Source organism: Stegostoma tigrinum, chromosome 10, assembly GCF_030684315.1.
Source record: "Stegostoma tigrinum isolate sSteTig4 chromosome 10, sSteTig4.hap1, whole genome shotgun sequence".
Taxonomy (NCBI): domain Eukaryota; kingdom Metazoa; phylum Chordata; class Chondrichthyes; order Orectolobiformes; family Stegostomatidae; genus Stegostoma; species Stegostoma tigrinum.
Genome location: NC_081363.1, coordinates 44530994 through 44548751, shown reverse-complemented (window position 1 = coordinate 44548751; position 17758 = coordinate 44530994). Strand labels below are relative to the sequence as shown.

Sequence of the window (17758 nt, the reverse complement as noted above, 5' to 3'; positions counted from 1 at the left end):
CACTGCAAATGGATGATGCGCTACTTCTTCTCGCATAGAGGTAAATGGAACTTCCAGTATGATAGCATCAGCTGGGCTTCCTATGTAATAAATCACAGATTTCCAGTGGAATATTTAATTCAGTCTTCCATCTATTTCAGTAGTAAAATAGTCAACATGTCTTCTGATAACTCAGTGATATAGTTCAGAAAGTTCCCATTAAATTCAGAGTTTGTAAGCAGCTAGCAAATCTTAGTCTAGCCAACAGCAGAATTCTGACAAAAAGTTATTGATCAGATATGTTAACACTGTAATTCTTTCCACAAATACTGACCTGTTGAGCACTTCAGATTTTCATTATCTGCAGTATTTTGCTTTTGCAATCATTAGATTGTCCTTGGTAAAGGGAAGAGGAATTCCATCTGGATTCTCTTTCTAATCCAATGACCCTTGCTACAATGTTCACATCTTAAATAAGGGAAGTATTGCACTGTGGGGTTAATAAACTGTTAAGGGTTTGTTTTTAATTTTCATACATAAACATACCCACTCAAGTGATCTAGTAAAAGGACACCCATTAATCCTAGCCTGGGAACTTTCCATCATCTCAGGAAAGAGGAAGGGAGAAGTCTGACAGGGTAAAGTTTTCTGATGTTTTAAAAATGTGCTTCATAATATTTGTAAAACCTTTCATCATTACATAAAATAAATTAGTACTACTGAGTTCTAGAAAATGTCATGCCTTTACCTTTCTCATGTAGGATTCATGCAGCATTTGTGGCAACACTAAATAAAAGGAAAATGTTGGGAATTCACTCACTACATGATAGTTGATATTTTCTACACGCACATGGTAACAAAAACATGTTCTGCTGCAATACTCCTTTTAAATCAATTCATTGCATAATTTTTACATTAAAACTACCAATTTTCATTATAGGTTGATTCATATTGTAGATAATTATTAACCAGCCTTACCATTTGAACCCAGACTGCTTTATTTCATTGCGTTTATAAGGCTTCTTTGTGTTTTATTCTCCAGGCACTGGTTACACAGGTACCAAGAGTGGTTTGCTGGTTGAGCAAAGAACACTAAGGGGTAACTGTACTACGGACGTTACATGTAAGCTGGCCAAGATGGTCCAGCCTCGGCCATTAACTGACAATGAGTCACAAAGTAATACCGTTTTGATAACTTTCTTGCTTTTGTTAATTGTTTCTTCTTAATCAACGTGTTCAGATATGTTACTACACAACTCTACAAGAGGTGAGCTTGAACGCAGGCCTTCAGGATCAGAAATAGAGTCATTACCAGTGTGCCACAAGACTCTTCTTTGTTTTTTTCTCATATTTTCTATTGAATCTGATGAGTGATGTTAAAAACACACCTCTGGAGCAACTGAGACTTGAGTCCAGACCTCCAAGTTCAGAAGACAGGGCATTACCACCATTCCACAAGACCCTGTCATTTGTTTTTGTTATATTCTTGTTACATTGCTTAATTGTATGCTGGTGGCAAGCCATTACAAGGGATTCATTTGTTTTTCTTTGAATAAGAATAACTTTAGATTTTCTTTTACCCTGGATTTAGTTCAATGTATGAATTCAGCCTCACACTTTGCCATAATGGGAACTGAACACTATCTTTGGGTTGCTAGTCAGGGACAATAAATACCACACCACTGGAGTTTGATGATGTGGAGATGCTGGTGTTGGCCTGAGGTGGACAAAGTCTGAAATCACATGACACCAGCTTATAGTCCAACAGGTTTATTTGAAATCGCAAAGCTTTCAGAGCTCTGCTCCTTCATCACCAGGTGTGAATTCTGATTGAAGTTTAAAATGGTTAAGGTACAATGTTTTTAAATGTATTACATATACTGACTAACATGTTATTTTTATGTTCTCCACCAACAACTGTGTTTCCTGATAATCAGAATCCTCCACTTTATATAGGCTTAACACACTAAAGGGGTGATGCTAATACCTCTAATATAAAATTATTGAGAAATAGTGTGAAATCAATACCCAAATCTAGATAACAAAATGTTATTGTATATTTTATATAATGTGTATATATGTATTCATCATATGTTTTAATGTCCTTCCATATACATAAAGCAGACTTTTAATACTTGCCCACTGCCCAGAGAGTGTCCCCATAGACACACAGGACTTTTTCCACTCCGAACTCTGGTCCACTCAAAGAGGTACAAAGAATCTTTGGTGATTCCTGTTTCACTAGGTTCACCAGTAGAGTCTGCCCACCCTGATACAAATTAAAATCAATACATTTTACTGCTTAAATTTTATAACAAAATAATGCTGTCTTAACTTACTAAAGCATTTTTCAAACTGCTATATTTTATCACTAAACTGTTCAGATTAAACCTGTTTAGGGTGATATTGCTATCAAGTAAAATGGTTCATGATAGCAGTTACATTTTATACGCTTAACTAACAGCAAAATCTTTCTAACATTAAAATTTTTCATTTTTACCTCTGTAGTCTAAGGCCAATGTGTGAAATCCATGTGCACTCAGCATCTGTGGAAAAAGGCACTTTGAGGCGTTCACTCAACCATAACCCCAAAGTAGCCTACAAATTAAGTCTATTCAGAACTGTTTATTACATTGCACTGCATTTCATGGAAAGTAAAAGATAATATATTATTTCATTTATCTATAAGAAGTGATAATATGGTCCAGCTCTCTGAATATATTGTCAATGTTGTTCTTCCATCAGTCATCAATGGGTAATGTAGGACAGAGTTATTTTCAATAATTAATCATTTTAAATTGATTAAGCAAATTATGAATCAATTTATATTCTGTTTGACTGTGACTTAGATAGAAAATGTTTCTGTAAGAAAGAAAACCATGTGGGCACAGATCAGACCATGGGTAACAAAGTGTAGAGCTGGATGAACACAGCAGGCCAAGCAGCTCCTAAGATGTAAACTTAGGCCAACACACGAGAAAATGTTTTGAGGTAAAAGATTCTTATATGCAAAGACACAGCTATGTTTTAAAATGGTTCCATTTTGTAACTTCAAATCCTGAGACAGGCTATGAATATATACAAATACAAATCTATATACATACGTGCATAATATTTATTACTTTGGAGTTAAGGTTCTGTAGTGAATCTTGTAATCTGGATTCATTTTAATCTTTTCAGATGTATTATCTGAGATAGTTGGGATGGTATTAGATTACTGAGACGCTACATATTCCCAGGCAAATACATAAATGGACTCATTAGTGTCACCTTACCTTGGTAAAATTCCTTATCTATGGAATTGGGAAGCCAAGAGACATAAGCCTACCATTAAGAAACGGTCTTGTAATGTGATTTATATAATCTTATGATATGATTGACATTAATTAATCAGGAGTCATTAGAAAGTGATGTCAGTAAGATGGGCCATTACTTTCAGAGAAACTAATATCGGTAGGAAACTGCCTAGCCAAAATAAGACTTACCAAACACTAACAAGTCAACTGAAGTTCAGAATGTCGCTGATCATACGCAGTGGGTAGTGGATAACAAAGGGTTAGTGAGGTCTGATTCTTAGTATTTGGATGCAAAAAGGAAGGCCATAGATGGAAGAGGGACTTAGTCAGTAAAACAGAACAGGAGACCTATGCAGTCAGTGTTGCAAACACTAGTATCCCAAAGTAGATAGGTTGTATAAACGCTGCTTTTATCAGTAATATACACTATATACCAGCTATCATAAATTTAATAAAATCTGTAACATTTGTGAAAACAGGTTTGCACCTGGAATAGGTCTTGTGCCTAAAGAATCCAAAAGACGTACAAGAGGGAGGCCATTCAGCTCATCAAGTCTGCTGTGCCATTCAATGAGATCATGGTTGATCTGATAGTGCTAAATATTTGTCTTTTACAGACTCAAATATGTTTAATGACCCAACCTCAACAGCCCTCTGCTGCAAATAATTCCACCGATTCACAACCTACTGAAAGAAGAAATTCCTCTTCATCTCCGTCTTAAATGTGTGACCCCTTATGCTCAGATTATGCCATCTGATCCCAGATTCTCCTACAAGGGGAAACAAGTGCATCTTCCTGCATTTTTGCATCTTCCCTGTCAAGTCCCTGAAGAATCCTGTATGTGTCAATACAGTGTCCTTTCATTCTTCTTTATTCCAACAAGTACAGGCACAATCAACTCAACCTCTCCACATAAAAATGTCCCTATATATCCATTATCAGCTAAGTGAACCTCTTCTGAACTGCCTCTGACGTTAATTTATCTTTCCTTTGATTAGTGGCAGAAAACTATTCACAGTATTCCAGCTGTGGGCGTTTTTTAAAAATCATGGGATATGAGTGTTGCTGGCTGGCCAGCATTTATTGTCCATCTCTAGCCGTCCCTGACAAAGTAGTGGTGAGCTGCTTTCTTGAACCATTGCAGTCCATCTGCTGTGGGGTGACCTACAATACTGTTAGGAAAGGAATTCCAGAATTTTGACTAGGCAACAGTAAATGAATAGCGATATATATTTTCAAATCAGGATGGTGAGTGACTTGGAGGAGAACTGGCAGATGGTGGCATTCCCATGTATATGGTGCTTTTGTCCTTCTAGATGGAAGTGGCCATGAGTTTGGAAGGTGCTATCTGAGGATCTTTTGTGAATTTTGGCAGTGCATCTTATAGAAAGTACACTCTGCTACTCCTGGTGGTAGAGGGAGTGAATGTGGTCCCAATCAAGCGAGCTGCTTTGTCAAGCATCTTAACGGTTGTTGGAGCTGAACCCATCCAGTTAAGTGGGGAGTATGCCATCAAACTCCTGATTGTGCCTTATAGATGGTGGACTGGCTTTAGAAAAGTAAGTTAATCACCGTAGAATTCCTAGCCTTTGACCTGCTCTTGTCACTACTATATTTATATGGTGGATGCAGTTGATTTCTGGTCAATGGTGAACCCAAGGATATTGATAGCAGGGAATTCAGTGACTCTAACACGCTTGAACATCAGGGGCAATCGGTACATTTTTATTAGTGATGGTCGTAGCCTAGCATTTGTGTGGTATGAATGTTATTTGTCACTTCTCAGTCTAAGCCTGGATATTGTCTAAATTTCATTGCATATGAACATGGCCTACTTTGGTATTTTAGGAGTCGTGAATAGTGCTCAACATTGGCAAACATCCCCACTTCTGACCTTATGATGGAGAAAATGTCATTGATGAAGCAGCTGAACATACTTAAGCCTAGGACACTCACCTGAGGAACTCCTGCAGAGATGTCTTGGAGCTGAGATGATTGATCTCCAACTATCATAGCCATCTTCCTATGCGCCAGGTATGACTCCAACCAATGGACAGTTTGTCCCGATATCCATTGATTCCACTTTTGCTAAGGCTCCTTGATGCCACAATCAGCTGAATGCATCAAGGGCCGTCACTCTCACCTCACATCTGGAATTCAGCTTTTTTGTCCATGTTCGAACCAAAGCTGTAATGATGTCAGGAACTGAGTGGCCCTGGCACAACCTAAATTGGACATCACTGAGCAGATGTTGCGTGATAACACTGTTGATGTCACCTTCCATCACTTTACTAATGATCAAGAGTAGATGGTAATGGGCTGGGTTGGATTCATCCTACTGTTTATGTACAGGTTATACCTGGACAACTTTCCACATTGTCAGGAAGATACCAGTGTTGAAACTGCACTGGAAGTGCTTGGCTAGGGAAGCTTCAAGTTCTGGAGCACAAGTCTTCAGTACTATTGCAGAATGTTTTCATGCCACAGCCTTTGCAGTATTCAGTGCCTCCAACCATTTTTTGATATCATGTGGAGTGAATCAAGTTGGTTGATGACTAGTATTAGTAATGCTGAGAGTCACTGGAGGAGACTGTGATGGATTACCTACTTGGCACTTCTGACTGAAGATTGACGTGACTGTTTCAGCCTCAACCTTTGCATTGTTACGTCCAGCTCTTCCATCGAGGATGGGGATATTTGTGGAATTTCCTCCTCTAGGGAGTTGTTTCATTGACCAACAGCATTCACAACTAGATGTAGCAAGACTACAAAGGTCAGCTCTGTCTATCACTTGCTGCATATGCTGTTTGATAGCTTCACCAGGTTGGCACCTCATTTTTAAGCAGGCTCGGTGCTGTTACTGGCAAGCCCTCCTACACTGTGCATTGAACCAGGATTAATCTCGGACTTGTTGATAATAGTTGAGCGGAGTATATGCCAGGGCATGAGGTGCACGTTGTGAGGGAGTACAATTCTGTTGCTGTTGGTGGGCCAGGGCAGCTCATGGATGCCCAGTCTTGAGTTGCTCATCTGTTAGAAGTTTGTTCCATTTAACACCGATAGTGCCGCAAAACATGATGCAGGTTATTCTCAATGTGAAGGCGGGACATTATCTTCACAAGAACTATGCTGTGTTCATTCTTACCAATACTGTCATGAACAGTTGCATCTGCAGGTTGCAGATGGGTAGGGACAAGGTGGATAAGTATGTTTTTCCCTCATTACCTGCTGCAGTCCCAGCCTAGCACCTGCGTCCTTTAGGTCCCAAACAGCTTAATCAGTGGTGCTGCTGCCTAGCCAGTCTTGGTGCTAACACTGAAATCTCCCACCCAGAGTATGTTTTGCACCCTTGTCACCCTTAGTGCTTCCTGCAGGTGTTGTTAATAGAAAAGAATACTGATTCATTCGTGAAGGACGGTACATTGTAAACAGCAAGTTTCCTTGGCCATGTTTAGCCTAAAGCCATGAGACATCATGAGATCCAGAGTGAATGTTGAGGACTCCCAGGGCAACTCCCTCCCAACTGTACACTACTGTGCCACCATCTCTGCTGTATCTGTTCTGCCTCTGGGTCATATCTAGGGATAGTGATGGTGGTGTCTGGGATATTGTCTGTAAGGCATAATTCCATGAGGATGACTATGTGAAGGCTGTTGCTTGACTTGTCTTGAGGCAGTTCTCCCAATTTTGGTACTACCTCCCACATGTTAGTAAGGAGGATTATGCAGCATCAACAGGTGGTCTGACTGATTTCATTTCTTTGAGACTTTGTTGTGATCAATATAAATGAATGGTTTGCTCGGCTTTTCAGGGGAATTGAGATTCAACCACACTGCTGTGGGCCAGAAATCACTTGTAGGCCAGACCAGATGAAGACAGCAGATTTCCTTCCCTGAATAGAATGATTGAACCAAATAGGTTCTTACTTTAATAGATAATGGTTTCATGTTCATAAGTAAATTCTTAATTCTTGTTTGAAGTATTTACTCAAATTCCACTATTTGGGTGGGACCTGGGTCCCCAGAACATTAGCTGGGTTTCTGGACTAAAAGTCTAGCAATAATACCACTAGGCCACCATCTCCTCTTGACTAGTCTGACTAGCACTTCTATAATGCTAGTAAGTCTTCCCAACTTTTATGTTTCATTCCCTAAAAGCCAACATCTGTTTTGCCTTCCCTATTACTGGAGTGCTAGATTTTTGAGATTCATGGACAAGGACTCCCATATTCTTGTTCAGTAGATTTCTGCAATATATTTCCATTTAAATAATATTTAGCACCTCTATTCTTCCTTCGGAAGTACAAAACCTCACATTTGCCTACTATATGTTCCTTCTACCAACTTTTTGCCCATTCACTTTGCAGACTCCGTATCATTCTCACCACTTGCCTTCCCTATTTTTATGTCATTTGCAAAAAGGCTGCAGTCTTTCCTCATCTAGATCATTACTACATAAGGAAAGACAATCCTTTATTTTTTCATACAAAATATCTAAATTACTAACACTGAACATGTAAATCTATTATCAATCAAGACAACACATTTGAAAAAGACATCATTAGGCTTAGGGCTGGACCGAGGTTTAGTACGCCAGACAAGTATAATGCAGTAAAAGGTAGGAGAATAAATTATCTTAATCGTTATAACAAAGAAATCCCTTAGCTCCTTGCATTTATTAGCAGCATAGGTTTAAGACAGTGATAATGAACTACTAAACAAAAGAATCTGGGGTTATTTTCACTGCCAAGATGATCGAAGAATATTGAGCAATTTTCGTAGAGGTCAGTGAAGCCTGACAGTATTCAATATGACAGATAATAGGAACTGCAGATGCTGGAGAATCCGAGATAACAAGATATAGAGCTGGATGAACACACCAGGCCAATTAGCATCATAGGAACAGGAAGGCTGACGTTTTGGGCCTAGACCCTTCATCATCACCTGATAAAGGGTCTAGGCCCAAAACGTCAACCTTCCTGCTCCTATGATGCTGCTTGGCCTGCTAAGTATTCAATATGAACCAGCCAGATCTCCTGACGAATGGCTAAGCCAATTAGCCCCAGCTATCATCAGCCTGTCCACCTTGGACTTGAGGGAGCAAAATGCATACCATATTTTGAGATCAACCAGACTTGGAGTAGAGATTTTAAATGAGGACCGGGACATAAAATATCAAAGTGAGTATTCAGTTGAGCAGACAGATCACTACACGTTATTGTAGTGAATCTAAAGTCAAAGGCTAGGCAGTCAAGAGTTTGAAAGTACAATTCTAAGTTACCTGAAACATGAAGTGTTTCTCTTTCTAACAATTCTAAAAAGATCTGCAGGCATCTGTTCTGGGACCTCTGCTCTTTGTGATCTTTATAAATGACTTGGGTGAAGAAGTGGAAGGGTGGGTTAGTAAGTTTCCCAATGACACGAAGGTTGGTGGAATTATGGACAGCGTGGAGGGCTGGTACAGGTTGCAATGGATCAATGACAGGATGCAGAGCTGGGCAAAGAAGTGGCAGATGGAATTCAACCCAGTAAAGTGTGAAGTGATCCATTTTGGGAGGTCAAATTTGAATGCAGAACACAGGATTAATGCAGGATTCTTGGTAATGTGGAGGAACAGAGGGATCTTGGGGTCCACGCTCACAGATCCCTCAAAGTTGCCATCCAAGCTGATAAGGTTATAAAGAAGGCAGATGGTGTGTTGGCTTTCAGTGGCAGGGGAATGGAGTTTAAGAGCTGCAAAGTTATGCTGCAGGTGTATAAAATTCTGGTCAGACACACTTGGAATATGGTATTCAGTTCTGGTCACCTCATTACAGGAAAAATGTGGAAGCTTTAGAGAGAGTGCAGAGGAGATTTACCAGGATGTTGACTGGACTGGACGGCAGGTCTTATGAGGAAAAGTTGAGGGAGCTAGGGCTTTTTTCATTGAGGCAAAAAAAGGATAAGAGGTGATTTGATAGAGGTTTACAAGATGATGAGAGGCATAGATGGAGTGGATAGTCAGAGGCTTTTTCCCAGGATTGAAATGGCTATCACGAGGGGAGATAATTGGAGGAAGGTATGGGAGAGATGTCAGAGGTAGGTTCTTCACACAGAGAGCGGTTGGCATGTGGAATGCGCTGCTAGCAGTGGTAGTGGAGTCAGATACCTAGAGCCTTTTAAGCAAGTCTGGGATAGACACATGGAGAATAGTAAAAGATAGGGTATGAGGGTTAGATTGATCTTGGCAGGATAATACGTTGGCACAACATTGTGGGCCAAAGGGTCCATCCGGTGCCGTACTGTTCTATGCTCAATGCAGCTATTAGAATAAACAAATTAAACATAGAATGTAGAACATTACAGCACAGTACAGGCCCTTCGGCCCTCGATGTTGTGCCGACCTGTCATACCGATCTCAAGCCTGTCTAACCTACACTATTCCATGTATGTCCATACACTTATCCAATGACGACTTAAATATACCTAAAGTTGGTAAATCTACTACCGTTGCAGGCAAAGCGTTCCATTCCCTTACTACTCTGAGTAAAGAAACTACCTCTGACATCTGTCCTCTATCTTTCACCCCTCAATTTCAAGCTATGCCCCCTCGTGCTCGCCATCACCATCCTAGGAAAAAGGCTCTCCCTATCCACCCTATCTAACCCTCTGATTATTTTATATGTTTCAATCAAGTCACCTCTCAACCTTCTTCTCTCTAATGAAAACAGCCTCAAGTCCCTCAGCCTTTCCTCGTAAGACCTTCCCTCCATACCAGGCAACATCCTAGTAAATCTCCTCTGCACTCTTTCCAAAGCTTCCACATCCTTCTTATAATGCGGTGACCAGAACTGTACACAATACTCCAAGTGTCACCGCACCAGAGTTTTGTACAGCTGCAGCATAACCTCTTGGTTCCGGAACTCGATGCCTCTATTAATAAAAGCTAAAACACTGTATGCCTTCTTAACAGCCCTGTCAACCTGGGTGGCAACTTTCAAGGATCTGTGTACATGGACACCGAGATCTCTCTGCTCATCTACACTGCTAAGAATCTTACCATTAGCCCTGTACTTTGCCTTCTGGTTACTCCTACCAAAGTGCATCACCTCACATTTGTCTGCATTAAACTCCATTTGCCACCTCTCAGCCCAGCTCTGCAGCTTATCTATGTCTCTCTGCAACGTACAGCATCCTTCGTCACTATCCACAACTCCACCGACCTTAGTGTTGTCTGCAAATTTACTAACCCATCCTCCTACGCCCTCAAACAGGTCATTTATAAAAATGACAAACAGCAATGGACCCAACACCGACCCTTGCGGTACAACACTAGTAACTGGTCTCCAGGATGAACATTTCCCATCAACTACCACCCTCTGTCTTCTTTCAGCAAGCCAATTTCTGATCCAAACTGCTATATCTCCCACAATCCCATTGCTCCGCATTTTGTACAATAGCCTATTCGGGGGAACCTTATCAAACGCCTTGCTGAAATCCATATACACCACATCAACCGGTTTACTCTCATCTACCTGTTTGGTCACCTTCTCAAAGAACTCAATAAGGTTTGTGAGGCACGATCTTCCCTTCACAAAACTGTGCTGACTATCCCTAATCAATTTATTCTTTTCTAGAGGATTATAAATCCTATCCCTTATAACCTTTTCCAACACTTTACCAACAACTGAGGTAAGGCTCACTGGTCTATAATTACCAGGGTTGTCTCTACTCCCCTTCTGGAACAGGGGAACCACATTTGCTATCCTCCAGTCATCTGGCACTATTCCTGTAGACAATGACGAGTTAAAGATCAATGCTAAAGGCTCGGCAATCTCCTCCTGGCTTCCCAGAGGATCCGAGGATAAATCCCATCCGGCCCAGGGGACTTATCCATCTTCATCCTCTGAAGGGTTTCTAATACCTCTTCCTTGTGAACCTCAATCCCACCTAGTCTAGTAGCCTGTATCTCAGTATTCTCCTCGACAACATTGTCGTTTTCTAGAGTGAATACTGATGAAAAATATTCATTTAGCCGCTTCCCCTATCTCATCTGACTCCACACACAACTTACCACTACTATCCTTGATTGGGCCTAATCTTACTTTCGTCATTCTTTTATTCCTTAAATACCTATAGAAAGCCTTAGGGTTTACCCTGATCCTATCCGCCAACAACTTCTCATGTCTCCTCCTGGCTCTTCTGAGCTCTCTCTTTAGGTCTTTCCTGGCTACCTCGTAGCCCTCAAGTGCCCTAACTGAGCCTTCACATCTCATCCTAAAATAAGCCTTCTTCTTCCTTTTGACCAGAGATTCCACCTCCTTCATAAACCATGGCTCCCGCACTCTATAGCTTCCTCCCTGCCTGACAGGTACATACTTATCTAGGACACACAGGAGCTTTTCCTTGAATAAGCTCCACATTTCTAATGTGTCCATCCCCTGCAGTTTCTTTCCCCATCCTACGCTCCCTAAATCTTGCCTAATCTCATCGTAATTGCCTTTCCCCCAGCTATAACTCTTGCCCAGTGGTATACACCTATCCCTTTCCATCACTAAAGTAAACATAACAGAATTGTGATCGCTATCACCAAAGTGCTCACCTACTTCCAAATCTAACACCTGGCCAGGCTCATTACCCAGTACCAAATCTAATGTGGCTTCGCCCTTTGTTGGCCTATCAACATACTGTGTCAGGAAGCCCTCCTGCACACACTGGACAAAAACTGACCCATCTATAGTACTCGAACTATAGTGTTCCCAGTCAATATTCGGAAAGTTGAAGTCCCCCATGACAACTACCCTGTCTCTCTCACTCCTATTGAGAATCATCTTTGCTATCCTTTCCTCTACATCTCTGGAGCTATTCGGAGGCCTATAGAAAACTCCCAACAGGGTGACCTCTCCTTTCCTGTTTCTAACCTCAGCCCATACTACCTCAGTTGACGAGTCCCCAGACATCCTTTCTGCAACTGTAATACTGTCCTTGACCAACAATGTCACACCTCCGCCCCTTTTACCATCTTCTCTGTTCTTACTGAAACATCTAAATCCCGGAACCTGCAACAACCATTCCTGTCCCTGCTCTATCCATGTCTGCGAAATGGCCACAACATCGAAGTCCCAGGTACTAACCCATGCTGCAAGTTCACCCACCTTATTCCGGACTCTCCTGGCATTGAAGTAGACACACTTCAAACCAACTTCTTGCTTGCCCGTGCCATCTTGCTTCCCTGAAACTTTATTTCGGACCACCCTACTCTCAACCTTTTCTATAGTCGAACTACAATTTTGGTGCCCATCCCCTGCTGAATTAGTTTAAACCTACTCGAACAGCCTTAGCAAATGTCCCCCCCAGGATATCGGTACCCCTCTGGTTCAGGTGAAGATCATCTTGCTTGTAGAGGTCCCACCTACCCCGGAAAGAGCCCCAATTATCCAAGAATCCAAAACCCTCCCTCCTGCACCATCCCTGTAGCCATGTGTTCAACTCCTCTCTCTCCCTATTCCTCGCCTCACTAGCACGTAGCACGGGCAACAAACCAGAGACAACAACTCTGTCCGAGCTCTCAGCTTCCATCCTAGCTAAATTCTTGCTACTTATCAAATAATGTTTCAATATTGTATGTATGATGAAGACATCTACAAAACACTGACACTTTTAGCTCCATATATTTAAGTTTTAAGAATAAAACTCTAAAGATTTAAAGTATAAATTATGTGGCATAAACAAAGGTATTTTTTCCAGAATTGATACAAAGCTAGAAAAATATGCACAGATGAAAGCAAAGTAATGTTTACCTTTATCAATTCAACTCTGTGTCCTACAGCTCTAAATTTAATCAACAAAATGTTTAATTACAACACAGAAAAAATAAATGAAAACACCAACATGTGAGTTTACTAAGCACTATTAAATGTAACACAGGTTCTGGTGGTAGTCTATTTATTAAATAATCATTTGTACTTTTAAAAATGGCATCACCTACTGCCTCCATTTCCATGAAGATAAACAATTACTGGATATCATCTCCCAGTGCAGCTTCATACCACTGCTGGTCCTTCCCCTTAGCTTCTTGCCACCTCTTATCTGGTATAGTAAACCTAGAAAAAAACATCCTATTCATAATGAAGGAAAAAGTATCTAACTCTGCTAACATTTAAACATTAATCATGTCAAGGCAACTGTTTTCTCGATGACAACATCCGCTTTCACATAATAAGCACAGTTAGCAAAGCCAAAGAATATGGCCAAAGAAATATGCTTTGACAAAAATGTTTGAAAGTGGTCACAGATGTAGAAAGGTGGAAGAAGGGAATGTAAGTGCGGGGTTATTTGACTATTGATGGTAAGCAAATACACAGTTGACCGGAAGCTGAAGAATGAAGAGCTCTGTGAAATTCAGTGTTAGAATGGGATATAATGTTGACAAGACCTGTAAATAATGACAACAGATTTGAAATTGATTCATTGGAAGGCATGATTACTACTGGCAACATGAACAATAATAAGTGAAATGGTTTTTAGTTTTAGGATAGGAGGAAAGCAAACAGAAGGGAATTGGGGCACAATATACAGTTTGGCTCAGATAGAATTGGGAAGGCAGGAAAGTCTGTGCCTAGTGAGAATGAATGTAGGGATAGAAGTTTTGACTCGAAGTTGGTGAGATAGAGAGGAAGGGAGGCATTGTTACAGAAGTGGAAATAGTAGTTTTAGTACAGATTGACTGAAACTGCAAGTTCTGGTCAGAATCAAAGAGGACACAGAATAAGCATGTGAGTGGCTAGAAACTGTGATGGAACTGGGGAAAAATATGCAAATTAACAGACTTTAGTACAATATCTTTTGTAAGTTAAATTGCAGAAGTTCTGGATCACGTGGGAAGGCAGCCAAGCAACAAATACAATAGCATAGATTGTGGCATAAAAGCTGACCTTTGGTGTTTCAAACATCTCTCTGAAATTTGGGTGTTGACTTATAGATGAACAGAAAAAAATGAACCATCAGTGTGGGTATAGGCAAATCACTTTTTTGACATTTAACAGAGTAATTCAAATTAAAATCAATGCGTCACATTTCAGTTTCAATAATGCTACAAGTCTGAATAAATCATAAGATTTTAAAAAGTGTCAAATTTACTGTCTTCCATAAACTGGCTAGACCAATTACCTGTTCCCCTGAAATTGTGCTGGAATCAAGAGCATGATGTGGCCCACTTAAGTGCATGTATAGGATTGCAGTCTGGTGATGATGTAACCCTTCTGCTGATTTTCAAGGATCCATTCTAATAGACAGTTCTCCAGATCAGACTTGTGTTCACTCCCAGTTCTGATGACACATTTAAGCCTGGACATCATCTTCAGTGTGGATTCCTTCTTCCAGTATTGAACAGGTTTTAACAAACACCAAATTCCCTCACTGCAGTTATTTGACAAGTTAGTATAAATATTACAACTTTTAACGTGAAACCACTTGCATATTCACTTTTTTTTGCAGGAAGATAAATTTCTGGTTGTCAACTGCCATGAGCAGTCTGCTCTATTTAGGTCTGTCCTAAAATCTCATGGATTTCTTGACAATACAACCCATGTCATCCACTTGATCCCATGTACCATTTAAAAGATTGAATATAATCCTGGACATTTCTTTCTAAGCTGAAAAATTGTTGATGACTATTAATGTAATAGCCCTAAATATGCATTCATTAGTTGAAAATGTTCTAGAGTGGTCAATTTATATAGAGGCAAAAAAAAACTGCAGATGCTGAAATCCAAGGTAGACAAACAGGAGTCTGGAAGAACACAGCAGGCCAGGCAGCAGCTGGAGGAAAGAAGCAGTCAATGTTTCAGGTATTACCCAATACCTAAAACACTGAATGCTTCTTTCCTCCAGCTGCTGCCTGGCCTGCTGTGTTCTTCCAGCCTCCTAGTCAATTTATACACTGACTAATCCCAAACTTGCATTTTTGCACTGAAAAATAGGGTAGTTTTATACACCAGCTTGACTTACATGCTATGGTCTGTGCTATGTGCCTTACAACAACCGTTAGGGCAAAGCTCAAAATTTTAAGCTTACACAATTTAACCGTACCCCAACTATATGCGTAACATCAATAAAAGCAACACAGTCAAGAATAGGTGGGGGTCAAAAAATGGAACCTTAACACAATCAGGATTATACAATCATAAAAGAAGCCAGTAAAGATATCCAGAGAGTTTGTTATAAGTAGTAGGAGAGAAAGAAGGAAGAAAGTGAATTTATGTAGCATGTTTTGCAAGCCAGAATTTGCCAAGATATTTCATAATCAATGATATGTTTTCAAAGTGTAATCATGGTTGTGATGCTGAAAATGCTGCTGTGAAATAAATGACCAGATCATCTGTTTTTAGTCATTCCAAAATGGAGGAAAGAGAGTTTTTGACAAATTATCCAAATAAATACTGCTTCCTACAAGATAACGATGCATACAACTGATTTCAGTCGTGATTCATGATGAGATCTGCCTCCATTTCCAACTGATTGCATGAGTTTACATTAGAATTGTGCACTGAGCTGTTTTTAATACTTTTATCCAAGTTGACTGTTTCTGAGTTAAAGAGATCAAAATCTGAAAATTCGTTGACACCGTGCCCGTTTTATAAACATAGCAAATGTACTTAAGTGCCCAATATGGTGTCCAATAAGTGAACATATTCTCCAAGCAGCAAGTACAATACCTGCCATATTGGAAGAGGCTGCAGGTTTAAACATCAGGCTTCGTGAGTAATGCAGGAAATAGTCCTTTTGCAAATGCAAATAAGGAGTCAAATGCCTGTTTAAGTACCCCTCCCTAAGTGCCTGGCCCACTGAGTTCAGGATAACCAAGTTTATCATGTAGTTTTCGATGGTTGCCTGTATTTGAAGGTTGCCACCAAAAGAATAATTTTTGAAAAAGATGTTTACATTAATGTGAAGTCAGGGTGAAAGGGTGCAGAGAAATACTAAATGAAATGAAGAACCACCTAAAGGTCAGAGGAAACATTAAATTAAGACCAATGTCTCTAGTCTCCAATCGTTCTGATGTATAGGATTCAAAATAATAAGTGAGATTGAGCATAAAGGTCTCCTGGTTTGAAAACATTCAGATCACTCCTCCTGGTTTTTGGACTATCCTAGATGAAAACATCTGTCACAATTATTTATATAACAATAATTCATACACCAAAATAAACATATTTTTAACATCGATGAATTAAATGCTTTACAAAGTGTAAATTTTTATGCAATTTTAATAATATTCTACAGCAATTTTAAAAAAGAGCTGGCTTAAAGACAAGGTGATTTTGTTTGATCAGTACACTTATCTATTAGTTTTTCTGTAGAACTTCAGTAACTGGAACTTACCAAACCCCAAATGTAACTCCTTCTGGAGTGAGGTATAAATTTAGAGAGTGTGGTTCAGTAAATAGTTTGCAGGCTGCTTAAAATCAATAAATGGACGTCGCACTGTAATAATAAAAAATAAAATCCCAATGACAATGAAGAATGCTGAGTCTAGCACTTACTTTTAGAAGCCTCTAACCAGCTTTATAAAAAAGCAACATCAACATTTCTCCTCACAGTGATGTGCTGAATTGATACTCTGAGCTTTCACTTAACTATCTTCAGGAATTATACTACCAAGAGAAAGTGAATATTATAAAACTGTAAATGTAAATGTAAAATGTGAAATCTAAAACGGAATAGATTGTTCACATTCACTGGAAGAAAGCCACTGGCCTATCCAATAACATTTTCTCAATCAATATTTTAAATTATTAGGAACATAATTGGATGCTGCAAATTGTGACTTCACTTCTGAATCCTGGATTCAAATCAAATAGATTTATTTTACTAAACATTGGATGTGGTTTTCAGCCCTTCTCAAATGAAAAGCAAATGTCATCCCATATTTCTTAATCACACAGGACTGATGCACACAATCAAGAAAATTCAAACTGAGCAAGATTGTTCTTACACCAAGACTGAGGTTAGGGTATTTTGAAGCAAAGTAGTTTGATTGTTTCTCTCCACAGATGTTGCCAGCCATAGTTAAAGCTTCAGATAATTGTCTGCTTCCAATAATCATATTTCTAAAGAGCTTTCATTGATCTGAAACAATGGGAACGGAGTCTTCACTGCCCTGAAAGTGACATGCCTTTCACAATCTATTATTAGGAAAATAGAGTGATACCCTAACCGTATCGCAGAAATCACATTCTCAACATCAGGAATAACATCTGATTCTCCAATTAAGTTTTGAATGCAAAATAGGAATCTCACGAGTGAGTGTCAGAGGCCTTTTTATTCATCCGACTGCACACCATTGGTACCTCATAATCTTACCTCATTGATAGGCTGTTTCCTATTCTCACACCCACTAGATAGATACCAGACAGTGACAATTCCTGACATGAAAATCACAACAGGTACCTGACAACTCTTGCTCAGTACTTGCTTCTCTAGGCCTCCAACTTGAATAACAG

At 39.8% G+C, this 17758-nt stretch overlaps 1 long non-coding RNA gene across 1 annotated transcript in view; it reads right to left on the bottom strand.

The window, feature by feature from the left end:
* LOC125455576 (uncharacterized) overlaps positions 1-17758 on the bottom strand; it is a 37921-nt gene continuing 20163 nt past the window's right edge. Inside the window, exons 3-4 of the long non-coding RNA XR_007248274.2 lie at positions 16638-16739; positions 1-80 (exon numbers count right to left, since the gene is read on the bottom strand). This is a non-coding gene — a long non-coding RNA (uncharacterized LOC125455576). The remainder of the gene's footprint in view (positions 81-16637; positions 16740-17758) is intronic.